The sequence below is a fragment of the Oncorhynchus kisutch genome, linkage group LG28 (assembly GCF_002021735.2).
Source record: "Oncorhynchus kisutch isolate 150728-3 linkage group LG28, Okis_V2, whole genome shotgun sequence".
In the NCBI taxonomy this organism is placed as follows: Eukaryota; Metazoa; Chordata; class Actinopteri; order Salmoniformes; family Salmonidae; genus Oncorhynchus; species Oncorhynchus kisutch.
In genome coordinates this window covers 15,229,928-15,245,287 of record NC_034201.2, presented here as the reverse complement: position 1 = coordinate 15,245,287, position 15,360 = coordinate 15,229,928, and positions in this window count along the sequence as shown.

Genomic DNA, 15,360 nt, shown 5'->3' with positions numbered 1-15,360 from the left:
TGGTCCGTGAGTTTTGGTGGGCGGCACTCTCTTGACAGGTTTGTTGTGGTGCCATATTCTTTCCATTTTTTAATAATGGATTTAATGGTACTCTGTGGGATGTTCAAAGTTTCAGATATTTTTTATAACCCAACTCTGATCTGTTCTTCTCCACAACTTTGTCCCTGACCTGTTTGGAGACCTCCTTGGTCTTCATGGTGCCGCTTGCTTGGTTGTGCCCCTTGCTTAGTGGTGTTGCAGACTCTGGGTCCATTCAGAACAAGTGTATATATACTGAGATCATGTGACAGATCATGTGACACTTAGATTGCACACAGGTGGACTTTATTTAACTAATTATGTGACTTTTGAAGGTAATTGGTTGCACCAGATCTTATTTAGGGGCTTCATAGCAAAGGGGGTGTATACATATGCACACACCACTTTTCCGTTTACTTACTCACTTTAAAAAATTTCACTTCACCGATTTGGACAATTTTGTTTATGGCCATTACATGATATCCAAATAAAAATCAATTTAAATTACAGGTTGTAATGCAACAAAATAGGAACATATACCAAGGGGGATGAATACAAACATTAAACCCTTTTGCCCTCAGAACAGCCTCAATTCATCGGGGCATGGACTCTACAAGGTGTTGAAAGTTTTCCACAGGGATGCTGGCCCATGTTGACTCTAATGCTTCCTACAGTTGTGTCAAGTTGGCTGGATGTCCTTTGGGTGGTGGACCATTCTTGATATACACGGGACACCAACAGGCTCCTGAACCGCTTCCATCCCCATGCCATAAGACTGCTAAATAGCAATGAAATAGCTAACAAAATGGCTACACAGACTATCTGAGTTGAACTTTGTATTTTATTCTTATTTTTGCACTTTTGTTACTACGCACACTGATACTCCAACACAAATACAAACACTCACTCCATAATTTGCTCACACACACATAATATGCACATAAATGTATACTGACTCTACACATATTCACTCACATAAAATCATCATACACTCTGCTGCTACTCTGTTTATCATATATCCTGATGCCTAGTCACCTTACCCCTTAGTCACCTTACAGAATCTACCTCTATCACTCCAGTATCCATGTACATTGTAAATATGGTATTGGAACTAACCCTGTATATAGTATGCTTACTTACTTTATTAGGTTCTTTCTATTTCTTATTTTGATATTTAGGTTTTTGTTTTAGGTTTTCCTTGTTATTATTAGTATTGCATTGTTATTGATTATGGCATTGTTGGGGTTAGAGCTTGCAAGAAAGGAATTTCACTGTACTTGTGCATGTGACATGAAATCTTTAAAACTGTTGAGTGTTAAAAACCCAGCAGCGTTGCAGTTCTTGACACAAACCGGTGCGCCTGCCACTTAATACCATACCCCGTCCAAAGGTACTTAAATCTTTTGTCCTGACTATTCACACTCTGAATGGCACACATACACAATACATGTCTCTATTGTCTTAAAAATCATTCTACAACCTGTCTCCTCCCCTCTATCTACACTGATTGAAGTGGATTTAACAAGAGACATCAATAAGGGATCATAGCTTTCACCTGGATTCACCTGGTCATTCTATGTCAAAGAAAGAGAAGGTGTTCTTAATGTATACTCAGTGTATAAGTAATGGCGCTGGAGGAGATGGCTGCCGTTTTATGATCCCCTAACCAATTGTGCTATTGTGTGTTTTTTGCGTTATTTGTAACTTGTTTTGTACATAATGTTTCTGCCTTCGTATCTTATGACCGAAAAGAGGTTCTAGATATCAGCACAGTGATTACTCATCCCGAACAGGAGGAATACATTTTCTTTAACAAGTCGGACGGGAAGGATTTACTTCAGACACCTGACAAGGCCCTCTTCCCCGTCATTCGCAGGAGAAAGAGACGGAGATATCGGGGACGAAGATCTGGGTGCCTTGTAAGGATCTGACGCCGAGCAGGTAATCTCCGTTTACCATCAGTCCTATTAGCCAACGTACAATCAATGGAAAATAAAAATAGGCGAACTACGATCACATATATCCTACCAGCGGGATGTTAAAAACTGTAATATCTTATTTTCACCAAGTCGTGGCTGAACGACGTCATGAATAACATACAGCTGGTGGGTTACACACTGTATCGGACGGTCAGAACAGCGGCCTCTGGTGACAAAGGGTGGCGGTCTAAGTATATTTGTAAACAACAGCTGGTGCACGGAATCTAAGGAAGTCTTGAGGTTTCGCCCGCCTGAGGTAGAGTACCTCATGATAATCTGCAGACCACACAATTTACCTATAGAGTTTTCATCTACTTTCTTCATAGCTGTCTATTTACCACCACAAACCAATGCTGGCACTAAGACCGCACTCAATGAGCTGTATACGGCCATAAGCAAACAGGAAAATGCTCATCCAGAGGCGAAGCTCCTAGTGGCCAGGGAAGTAAATGCAGGGAAACTTAAATCCATTTTACCTCATTTCTACCAGCATGTTAAATGTGCAACCAGGGGAAAACTCTAGGACACTTTTACTCCACACACAGAGACGCGTACAAAGCTCTCCATTTGGAGAGTTTTCCCTCCATTTGGCAAATCTGACCATAATTCTATCCTCCTGTTTCCTGCTAACAAGCAAAAACTAAAGCAGGAAGCACACCAGTGACTCGGTCAATAAGAAAGTGGTCAAATGAAGCAAATGCTAAGCTACAGGACTGTTTTTCTAGCACAGACGGGAATATGTTCCGGGATTCCTCCGATAGCATTGAGGAGTACACCACAACAGTCACTGGCTTCATCAATAAGTGCATTGATGACATCATCCCAACAGTTATCATACGTACATACCCCAACCAGAAGCCATGGATTACAGGCAATATCCGCACTGAGCTAAAAGGTAGAGCTGCCGCTTTCAAGGAGCGGGACTCTAACCCGGAAGCTTATAAGAAATCACACTATGCCCTCCGGCGAACCATCAAGCAGGCATAACGTCAATACAGGACTAAGATTGAATCGTACTATACCGGCTCCGACACTCGTCGGATGTGGCAGGGCTTGCAAACTATTACAGACTACAAAGTTAAGCACAGCTGCGAGCTGCCCAGTGACATGAGCCTACCAGACGAGCTAAATTACTTCTATGCTCGCTTCGAGGCAAGTAACACTAAAACATGCATGAGAGCCTCAGCTGTTCCAGACGGCTGTGTGATCACACTCTCCGTAGCCGATGTGAGATCTTTAAAAAGGTCAACATTCACAAGGCCGCATTCTCATCGACGGGGCTGTAGTGGAGCAGGTTGAGAGCTTCAAGTTCCTTAATGTCCACATCACCAACAAACTATCATGGTCCAAACACACTAAGACAGTCATGAAGAGGGCACGACAAAGGCTATTCCCCCTCAGGAAACTTGGCATGGGTCCTCAGATCCTCAAAAGGTTCTACAGCTGCACCATCGAGAGCATCCTGACTGGTTTCATCACCGCCTGGTATATGGCAACTGCTAGGTCTCTCACCACAAGGCACTACAGAGGGTAGTGAGTACGGCCCAGTACATCACTGGGGCCAAACTTCCTCCCATCCAGGAACTCTATACCAGGCGGTGTCAGAGGAAGGCCCTAAAAATGGTAAAAAAACTCCAGCCACCATAGTCAAAGACTGTTCTCTCTGCTACAGCATGGCAAGCAGTACCGAAGCGCCAAGTCTAGGTCCAAAAGGCTCCTTAACAGCTTTTACCCTCAAGCCATAAGACTCGTGAACATCTTATCAAAGGGCTACCCAGACCCCTCTTTTCCGCTGCTGCTACTCTCTGTTTATTATCTATGCATAGTCACTTTAACTCCACCTACATGTACATATTACCTCAACTAACTGGCACATTGACTCTGCACCAGTACCCCCTGTATATAGCCTTGCTATTGTTATTTTACTGCTGCTGTTTAATTATTTGTTACTTTTATTTTTTACTTAACACTTATTTTTCTTAAAATTACATTGTTGGTTAAGGGCTTGTCAGTAAGCATTTCACTGTAAGGTCTACCTACACCTGTTGTATTCAGAGCATGTGACGAATAACATTTGATTTGATATCCACATAGGCCTATACACACTTATCTAAATCCGGAGAACAAGAATAGTTCCTGTTTGCTGTGTCCCAACTCCTCTGGAGACTGCGAGGTTGAGCACAGTAGTTGGCCACAAAAGGTCTTGGATGATGGCCAGGCAACCTTAAGAGTAGCATTTCCCCTCATTTTAATGTGTTTACAGTTCAGGTAACACAAGGAATTACTTAACTCAGGAAAATAGCTCTGCTCTCATGGTCTGGACACAAAAGACAGTTTCAGATAAATATGCTCAGATGAATACCTGTAATGTAATCATACTCATACCCTACTAAATTATGGTCAGAGTGTGACCTTGATGAATATCTGAGCATTTTTCCAGTGGCAACAGATTTGATGCCTTATCTTGTAGTTCCAGATGTTTTGTCAACAACCACTCTGACATACTATTTGTGAAGTATGCTTCAAACAATCCTCGTTATGCCATATTATTAAATCTGCTCCTCCGTCTCACTTTGCTACCACGTGCCACTGTAAATCCATTGAGCACAATAGCCTACATGGTTGTACAGCAAATGGGGAGGAATTTGGAGGCTTGCTTACAACAGATGAGACTGCAAACTGACCTTGATGCTCTTCTATTTCAGCACTGGCCATTTCCAACCCCAAAATACCATGAAATAGTCCAGGATTGTATGCTGCTGGATTGTTGTCTCATTTACAATTGTAAAGTTATTTGTTCAGTAGTGTCTCTTGTTCTAAAAAAATAAAAATAAATAGAGAACATATTTGAACATCTGTGTAAAGCTCATGAGATCAGACTGGCTTGCGAGGCTAGGAGAACATAGGCAATCCATATACTGTAGATACTATAGGCCAGTGGTGGCTGCTGAAGGGAGGAAGGCTCATAATAATGGAGGGAATTTTTATTTTATTTTATTTTACCTTTATTTAACCAGGTAGGCAAGTTGAGAACAAGTTCTCATTTACAATTGCGACCTGGCCAAGATAAAGCAAAGCAGTTCGACAGATAAAACGACACAGAGTTACACATGGAGTAAAAACAAACATACAGTCAATAATGCAGTATAAACAAGTCTATATACAATGTGAGCAAATGAGGTGAGAAGGGAGGTAAAGGCAAAAAAGGCCATGATGGCAAAGTAAATACAATATAGCAAGTAAAATACTGGAATGGTAGTTTTGCAATGGAAGAATGTGCAAAGTAGAAATAAAAATAATGGGGTGCAAAGGAGCAAAATAAATAAATAAATACAAATTAAATACAGTTGGGAAAGAGGTAGTTGTTTGGGCTAAATTATAGGTGGGCTATGTACAGGTGCAGTAATCTGTGAGCTGCTCTGACAGTTGGTGCTTAAAGCTAGTGAGGGAGATAAGTGTTTCCAGTTTCAGAGATTTTTGTAGTTCGTTCCAGTCATTGGCAGCAGAGAACTGGAAGGAGAGGCGGCCAAAGAAAGAATTGGTTTTGGGGGTGACTAGAGAGATATACCTGCTGGAGCGTGTGCTACAGGTGGAAGATGCTATGGTGACCAGCGAGCTGAGAGATAAGGGGGGACTTTACCTAGCAGGGTCTTGTAGATGACATGGAGCCAGTGGGTTTGGCGACGAGTATGAAGCGAGGGCCAGCCAACGAGAGCGGACAGGTCACAATGGTGGGTAGTATATGGGGCTTTGGTGATAAAACGGATTGCACTGTGATAGACTGCATCCAATTTGTTGAGTAGGGTATTGGAGGCTATTTTGTAAATGACATCGCCAAAGTCGAGGATTGGTAGGATGGTCAGTTTTACAAGGGTATGTTTGGCAGCATGAGTGAAGGATGCTTTGTTGCGAAATAGGAAGCCAATTCTAGATTTAACTTTGGATTGGAGATGTTTGATATGGGTCTGGAAGGAGAGTTTACGGTCTAACCAGACACCTAAGTATTTGTAGTTGTCCACGTATTCTAAGTCAGAGCCGTCCAGAGTAGTGATGTTGGACAGGCGGGTAGGTGCAGGTAGCGATCGGTTGAAGAGCATGCATTTAGTTTTACTTGTATTTAAGAGCAATTGGAGGCCACGGAAGGAGAGTTGTATGGCATTGAAGCTTGCCTGGAGGGTTGTTAACACAGTGTCCAAAGAAGGGCCGGAAGTATACAGAATGGTGTCGTCTGCGTAGAGGTGGATCAGGGACTCACCAGCAGCAAGAGCGACCTCATTGATGTATACAGAGAAGAGAGTCGGTCCAAAAATTGAACCCTGTGGCACCCCCATAGAGACTGCCAGAGGTCCGGACAGCAGACCCTCCGATTTGACACACTGAACTCTATCAGAGAAGTAGTTGGTGAACCAGGCGAGGCAATCATTTGAGAAACCAAGGCTGTCGAGTCTGCCGATGAGGATATGGTGATTGACAGAGTCGAAAGCCTTGGCCAGATCAATGAATACGGCTGCACAGTAATGTTTCTTATCGATGGCGGTTAAGATATCGTTTAGGACCTTGAGCGTGGCTGAGGTGCACCCATGACCAGCTCTGAAACCAGATTGCATAGCAGAGAAGGTATGGTGAGATTCGAAATGGTCGGTAATCTGTTTGTTGACTTGGCTTTCGAAGACCTTAGAAAGGCACGGTAGGATAGATATAGGTCTGTAGCAGTTTGGGTCAAGAGTGTCCCCCCCTTTGAAGAGGGGGATGACCGCAGCTGCTTTCCAATCTTTGGGAATCTCAGACGACACGAAAGAGAGGTTGAACAGGCTAGTAATAGGGGTGGCAACAATTTCGGCAGATAATTTTAGAAAGAAAGGGTCCAGATTGTCTAGCCCAGCTGATTTGTAGGGGTCCAGATTTTGCAGCTCTTTCAGAACATCAGCTGAATGGATTTGGGAGAAGGAGAAATGGGGAAGGCTTGGGCGAGTTGCTGTTGGGGGTGCAGTGCTGTTGTCCGGGGTAGGAGTAGCCAGGTGGAAAGCATGGCCAGCCGTAGAAAAATGCTTATTGAAATTCTCAATTATGGTGGATTTATCAGTGGTGACAGTGTTTCCTATCTTCAGTGCAGTGGGCAGCTGGGAGGAGGTGTTCTTATTCTCCATGGACTTTACAGTGTCCCAGAACTTTTTTGAGTTAGTGTTGCAGGAAGCAAATCTCTGCTTGAAAAAGCTAGCCTTGGCTTTTCTAACTGCCTGTGTATAATGGTTTCTAGCTTCCCTGAACAGCTGCATGTCACAGGGGCTGTTCGATGCTAATGCAGAACGCCATAGGATGTTTTTGTGTTGGTTAAGGGCAGTCAGGTCTGGGGAGAACCAAGGGCTATATCTGTTCCTGGTTCTAAATTTCTTGAATGGGGCATGTTTATTTAAGATGGTTAGGAAGGCATTTAAAAAAAATATCCAGGCATCCTCTACTGACGGGATGAGATCAATATCCTTCCAGGATACTCCGGCCAGGTCGATTAGAAAGGCCTGCTCGCAGAAGTGTTTCAGGGAGCGTTTTACAGTGATGAGTGGAGGTCGTTTGACCGCTGACCCATTACGGATGCAGGCAATGAGGCAGTGATCGCTGAGATCTTGGTTGAAGACAGCAGAGGTGTATTTAGAGGGGAAGTTGGTTAGGATGATATCTATGAGGGTGCCCGTGTTTAAGGCTTTGGGGAGGTACCTGGTAGGTTCATTGATAATTTGTGTGAGATTGAGGGCATCAAGTTTAGATTGTAGGATGGCTGGGGTGTTAAGCATGTTCCAGTTTAGGTCGCCTAGCAGCACGAACTCTGAAGATAGATGGGGGGCAATCAGTTCACATATGGTGTCCAGAGCACAGCTGGGGGCAGAGGGTGGTCTATAGCAGGCGGCAACGGTGAGAGACTTGTTTTTAGAGAGGTGGATTTTTAAAAGTAGAAGTTCAAATTGTTTGGGTACAGACCTGGATAGTAGGACAGAACTCTGCAGGCTATCTTTGCAGTAGATTGCAACACCGCCCCCTTTGGCAGTTCTATCTTGTCTGAAAATGTTGTAGTTTGGAATTAAAATGTCTGAATTTTTGGTGGTCTTCCTAAGCCAGGATTCAGACACAGCTAGAACATCCGGGTTGGCAGAGTGTGCTAAAGCAGTGAATAGAACAAACTTAGGGAGGAGGCTTCTAATGTTAACATGCATGAAACCAAGGCTATTACGGTTACAGAAGTCGTCAAAAGAGAGCGCCTGGGGAATAGGAGTGGAGCTAGGCACTGCAGGGCCTACATCGCAAGAGGAACATAGGAGGAGTAGAATAAGGGTACGGCTAAAAGCTATGAGAATTGGTCGTCTAGAACATCTGGAACATAGAGTAAAAGGAGGTTTCTGGGGGCGATAAAATAGCATCAAGGTATAATGTACAGACAAATGTATGGTAGGATGTGAATACAGTGGAGGTAAACCTAGGTATTGAGTGATGAAGAGAGAGATATTGTCTCTAGAAACATCGTTGAAACCAGGAGATGTCATTGCATGTGTGGGTGGTGGAACTAATAGGTTGGATAAGGTATAGTGAGCAGGACTAGAGGCTCTACAGTGAAATAAGCCAATAAACACTAACCAGAACAGCAATGGACAAGACATATTGACATTAAGGAGAGGCATGCTTAGTCGAGTGATCAAAAGGGTCCGGTGAGTGGAGAGGTTGGTTGGTGATTTAGACAGCTAGCCAGGGCATCGGTAGCAAGCTAGCATAGGATGGAGGTCTGTTGTTAGCCACCTCCTGCGTTCCGTCAGTAGATCAGTGGGGTTCCGTGTGGTAGAGGGGATCAATCCAAATCACACAACAACAACAAAAATAAAAACAATAGATATAGTTATAGAGGCCCAAGAAGAAAACATAACAACAATAATAAAAAAATAAAAAAATTGTCCGATTGTCTATTCAGATAGCAGCCGGTAAGACAGCTAACGGTTAGCAGGCCGCAGATGGGCGTTCAGGCAACGTCGCGACGGAGGAGCCAGCCGAATAACTCCTTCGGGTAGATAACGTCGGCAGTCCAGTTGTGAAGGCCCGGTGGGGCTCCGCGAAGGCAGCAAAACGGGTCCGGATAGGTGACCGCAGCCCAGGTGTGATTGATGGAACTCAAGAGTGATTGACGGAGCTTGCTAGCTCCGGAACAACTGATGTTTGCTCCGGAATCGACGAAGGCCGAAAGTCACACGGATAGCAGCTAGCTAGCTGTGAGATCCGGGCATGAACGTCCAGAGAGCAGTCGAAATCCAGGGACATGGGAGAGAAAAATTGGTCCGGTATGTTCCGTTCCGAGCCGCGCTGCGCCGTACAGAACTGGCGATAGATTTTCGAGCTAAAGGATAGCTGATGACCACAAACCGTGGTTAGCTGAATACCAACGATTTGCCAGTAAAGGAGCTAACCAGCTTCTGAACTAGCTTCTGGATTAGCTTCTGGCTAGTTTCAGGCTAGCTTCTTGGAGTTTCTGGCTAGCTTCTTGGAGGATTACAGATCTGAGGTAAATAATACTTTTTTATAAATATACATTGGTGAGGCGGGTTGCAGGAGAGTGTTTTGAAGATGAGTTGATGGAAAATAAAAATAAAATGTATGTGAAAAAGTTGTAAATATATATATATACAGGACACGACAAGACGAGGACAAAAGACGTCTGAACTGCTATGCCACCTTGGATATACAGCTCATAATAATTTCTGGAATTTAGTATAATGGTTGGAATGGAGTGAATGGAATGGTATCAAACATAGGGTTTTCTTGTGCTTGATAACATTCCATTCACTCCATTCCAACCATTATACTAAATTCCAGAAATTATTATGAGCTGTCCTCCCCTCAGCAGCCTCCACTGCTATAGGCCTACATGAGGGAACATACACAATGTGCAACCTTCTCTCTATGCATCACTGTTCAACAGGGTTGGCGTCAATTCCATTTCAATTCCAGTCAATTCAGAAAGCAAACAAAATTCCAATTCGACATTTTCCTCATAGAAAAGCATTGAAGAGGATTTGAATGTCAGTGTACTTCCTGAATTGAAATGGAATTGACCTCAACCCTACTGTTCACCAAACTAATTGATAAAAAATAACAGTAAATGCCAAACTTAAATTTTGTTGCATTCGTCATTGACAATAGATCAGCTACTGTGGTATTAGTTCAAAATTCTTCAAGCTCTGTCAAGACTTTGGGGATCATAGTCAGACAGCAATTTTCAAGACTTGCCATAGATTTTCAAGCAGTTTTAAGTCAAAACTGTAACTTTGCCACATTCACTGTGTTCTTGGTAAGCAACTCCAGTGTAGATTTAGCCTTGTAGGTTACTGTCCTGACAAAAGGTGAATTATTCTAAAACTAAATTATTCTAAAACTAAATGCATGCTCTTCAACCGATCGCTACCTGCACCTGCCCGCCTGTCCAACATCACTACTCTGGACGGCTCTGACTTAGAATACGTGGACAACTACAAATACTTAGGTGTCTGGTTAGACTGTAAACTCTCCTTCCAGACCCATATCAAACATCTCCAATCCAAAGTTAAATCTAGAATTGGCTTCCTATTTCGCAACAAAGCATCCTTCACTCATGCTGCCAAACATACCCTTGTAAAACTGACCATCCTACCAATCCTCGACTTTGGCGATGTCATTTACAAAATAGCCTCCAATACCCTACTCAACAAATTGGATGCAGTCTATCACAGTGCAATCCGTTTTATCACCAAAGCCCCATATACTACCCACCATTGCGACCTGTACGCTCTCGTTGGCTGGCCCTCGCTTCATACTCGTCGCCAAACCCACTGGCTCCATGTCATCTACAAGACCCTGCTAGGTAAAGTCCCCCCTTATCTCAGCTCGCTGGTCACCATAGCATCTCCCACCTGTAGCACACGCTCCAGCAGGTATATCTCTCTAGTCACCCCCAAAACCAATTCTTTCTTTGGCCGCCTCTCCTTCCAGTTCTCTGCTGCCAATGACTGGAACGAACTACAAAAATCTCTGAAACTGGAAACACTTATCTCCCTCACTAGCTTTAAGCACCAACTGTCAGAGCAGCTCACAGATTACTGCACCTGTACATAGCCCACCTATAATTTAGCCCAAACAACTACCTCTTTCCCAACTGTATTTCATTTTAATTTATTTATTTATTTTGCTCCTTTGCACCCCATTATTTTTTATTTCTACTTTGCACATTCTTCCATTGCAAAACTACCATTCCAGTATATTACTTGCTATATTGTATTTACTTTGCCATCATGGCCTTTTTTGCCTTTACCTCCCTTCTCACCTCATTTGCTCACATTGTATATAGACTTGTTTATACTGCATTATTGACTGTATGTTTGTTTTTACTCCATGTGTAACTCTGTGTCGTTTTATCTGTCGAACTGCTTTGCTTTATCTTGGCCAGGTCGCAATTGTAAATGAGAACTTGTTCTCAACTTGCCTACCTGGTTAAATAAAGGTAAAATAAAAAAAATAAAAATAAAAATAAATTCTCCCAGTCTAGTGTAAAGCAGACTCAAGCAGGTTTCCCTCTAAGATTATGCCTGTGCTTAGCTTCACCCCGTTTCTTTTTATTCTGAAAAACTCCCCACTATTTGCCAATGTCAAGCATAAATAATCATACCATGATGCAAACCATCACCATGCTTGAAAATAAAGAGGCTTTGCATTTATGCCAAACGTGTATTACTTTAGTGCCTTGTTGCATTTAAGATGGATGTTTTGTTTATTTCTTTCCCCATTATCATTTATCATTATTGTGGAGTTACTAGAATGTAGTTGATCCATCCTGTTTTCTCCCATCACAGAGAATGTACTGTTTTAAAATCACCAGTGGATTCATTGTAACATCCCTGAGTAGTTTCATTCCTGTCCTGCATCTCAGTTCAGAAAGATGACTGACGTGTCTGGGAGGTTTAATGCATAATCCACAGCATAATTAACTTGATCATGCTTAAAGAGATATTCAATGTCTTATTTGGTTATTGTTACTCATCTACCAATCACTGCCCTTCTTTATGAGGCTTTTACAAATCTCCCTGGTCTTTGTAGTTGAATCTGTGCTTGAAATTCAATACATGGGGCCTCCCGGGTGGTATACTGCAGCGCCACGACCGGGAGGTCCGTGGGGTGACGCACAATTGGCCTAGCGTCGTCCGGGTTAGGGAGGGCTTGGCCGGTAGGGATGTCCTTGTCTCATCGCGCACCAGCGACTCCTGTGGCGGGCCGGGCGCAGTGCGCACCAACCAAGGTTGCCAGGTGCACTGTGTTTCCCCCGACACATTGGTGCGGGAGTTGTGCTAAGAAGCAGTGCGGCTTGGTTGGGTCGGAGGACGCATGACTTTCAACCTTCGTCTCTCCCGAGCCCGTACGGGAGTTGTAGCGACGAGACAAGATAGTAGCTACTAAAAAAACAATTGGATACTACGAAATTGGGGTAGCCAAAAAAAAAAGTCAAAAATGTCAAAAATCATGTCAATCCTTATTATTTCCATGTAAATTCATATGTATTTTATTCAGACAAATTTTTACTTCTGAACTTTATGCAATGACTATATTTTAGTTATTAATTTATGTATCTTTTCTTCCACTTTCACATGAGAGTATTTTGTGTAGTGTTGACAGAAAATGGCAATTAAATACATTTGAATCCCACTTTGTAGCACATTAAAATGTGAAGAAATCTAATGGGCACTGTATATACTACACTAACACAAATATAAATGCAACATCCCCATGTTTCATGAGCTGAAATCAAATATATTTTTAAAAATCCATACGCACAAGAAGTGTATTTCTCTCAAAATGTTTGCACCAATTTGTTTACATCACTGTCAGTGAGCATTTCTCATTTGCCAAGATAATCCATCCACCTAACAGGTGTGGCATATCAAGAAGCTGATTAAATAGCATGATCATTACACAGGTGCCCCTTGTGCTGGGAAAAAGAAAAGGTCACTCTAAAATGTGCAGTTTTTTCACACAACACAATGACACAGATGTTTTAAGTTTTGAGGAACCGTATAATTTGCATGCTGACTGCTGGACATTCCACCAGAGCTGATAATTTAATGTTAATTTCTCTGCCATAAGCCACCTCCAAAGTCGTTTCAGAGAATTTGGCAGTACGTCCAACCGGCTCACAACCGCAAACACACGTATGGCGTCGTGTGGGCAAGTGGTTTGCAGATGTCAATGTTGTGAACAGAGTGCCCCATGGTGGCGGTGGGGTTATTATACGGACAACGAACACAATTGCTTTTTATTGATGCAATTTGAATGCACAGAAATACCATGATGAGATCCTGAGGCCCATTGTGAGACCCATCAATATTCCCAGTCATGTGAAATCCATAGATTAGGGCCTAATGAATTTATTTCAATTGACTGATTTCCTCATATGAACTGTAACTTAGTAAAATCTTTGATTGCATTTATATTTTAGTTCAGTATACAGTACATGTAGGCATAACAACATGACAGAATTTTCAGTTTTTATTATTTTATTTAATGTATATGAACTTTGACACCACTTTGATGTGTATATGGTCCCGTGTGGCTCAGTTGGTAGAGCACGGCACTTGCAACAGCAGGGCTGTGGGTTTGATTTTCGCGGGGGTCCAGTTGGAAAGTTGCTCAGACTGTCTCTTAAAATGTATGTGACAAGTATATTGTCACCAATATACATTTATATTCCTTATTATTGAAAAACGGAGTTAAACAAACTACAGATGTGATGACCACTGAGTGTAAAATATGGGAAAGGTTTTACAATAGTAATATAATTCCAGAAATAAGGAAAATTTATGAGGAATCTATAAAACAGACCAGAAATAATATAAAAAGTCTCCCAATTATCCCATTGTTTTTAAAAATCTTTATCTACAAACAAAACAAATGTATAGATGATTTAAGTGCAAGGCAGCATTCCATTCTTCACAGTGCTAGAAAAAATGGTGCCAGGGAAATATCCCAAAATGCCAAGCAGCATATTGACATTAACATTAAATTTCATTTTCATAAATAAACTTTGCCAGACAGATTATCTAATTAGAATCTATCTCCACTGAACAAAAATATTAATTCAACATGTAACAATTTCAAAGATTTTACTGAGTTACAGTTCATAGAAATCATTCAATTGAAATAAATGAGGCCCTAATTTATGAGCTTCACATGACTGGGACTACAGAAACTAAGGTATCTGTTGGTCACAGATACCGTTAAAAAAAAGGTATGGGCGTGGATCAGAAAACCAGTCCGTATCGCGTGTGACCAGTTGATAAAGCTGTTGATTGTGGCCTGTGTAATGTTGTCCCACTCCCCTTCAATGGCTGTGTGAAGTTGTTGGATATTGGTGGGAACTGGGAATTGCGGTCGTACACGTCGATCCAGAGCATCTCAAACGTGCTCAATGGGAGACATGTCTGATGAGTATGCAGGCCATGGAAGAACTGGAACATTTTCAGCTTCCAGGAATTGTGTACAGATCCTTGCCACATGGGGCCGTGCATTATCGTGCTGAAACATTATGGTGATGGTGGCGGATGAATGGCACGACAATGGGCCTCAAGATCTCGTCACAGTATCTCTGTGCATTCAAATTGTCATCGATAAAATGCAATTGTGTTTGTTGCCCGTAGCTTATGCCTGCCCATTCCATAACCCCACATCCACCATGGGGTACTCTGTTCACAACGCTGACATCAGCAAACTGCTTGCCCACACAACGTCATACACACGGTCTGTCATCTACCCGGTAGTGTTGAAACCGGATTCATCCGTGAAGAGCACACTCCTCCAGCGTGCCAGTGACCATTGAAGGTGAGCATTTAGCCACTGAAATCGTTTACGACATCAAACTGCAGTCAGGTCAAGACCCTGGTGAGGACGACGAGAACGCAGATGAGCTTCCCTGAGGCGGTTTCTGACAGTTTGTGCAGAAATTCTTCAGCTGTCCGGGTGGCTGGTCTCAGATGATGTGGAGGTCCTGGGCTGCAGTGGTTACACATGGTCTGCGATTGTGAGGCTGGTTGGACGTACTGTAAAATTCTCTAAAATGACGTTGGTGGCGGCTTGATTTAGAGAAAAGAACACAAAATTCTCTGGAAAAAGATCTGGTGGACATTCCTACAGTCAGCATGCTAATTGAACACTCCCTCAAAATGGCAGACATCTGTGGCATTGAGAAGGTGTGACAAAACTGCACATTTTATTGTCCCCAGCACAAGGTGCATCTGTGTAATGATCATACTGTTTAATCAGGTTTTTGATATGCCACACTTGTCAGGTAGATGGATTATCTTGGCAAAGG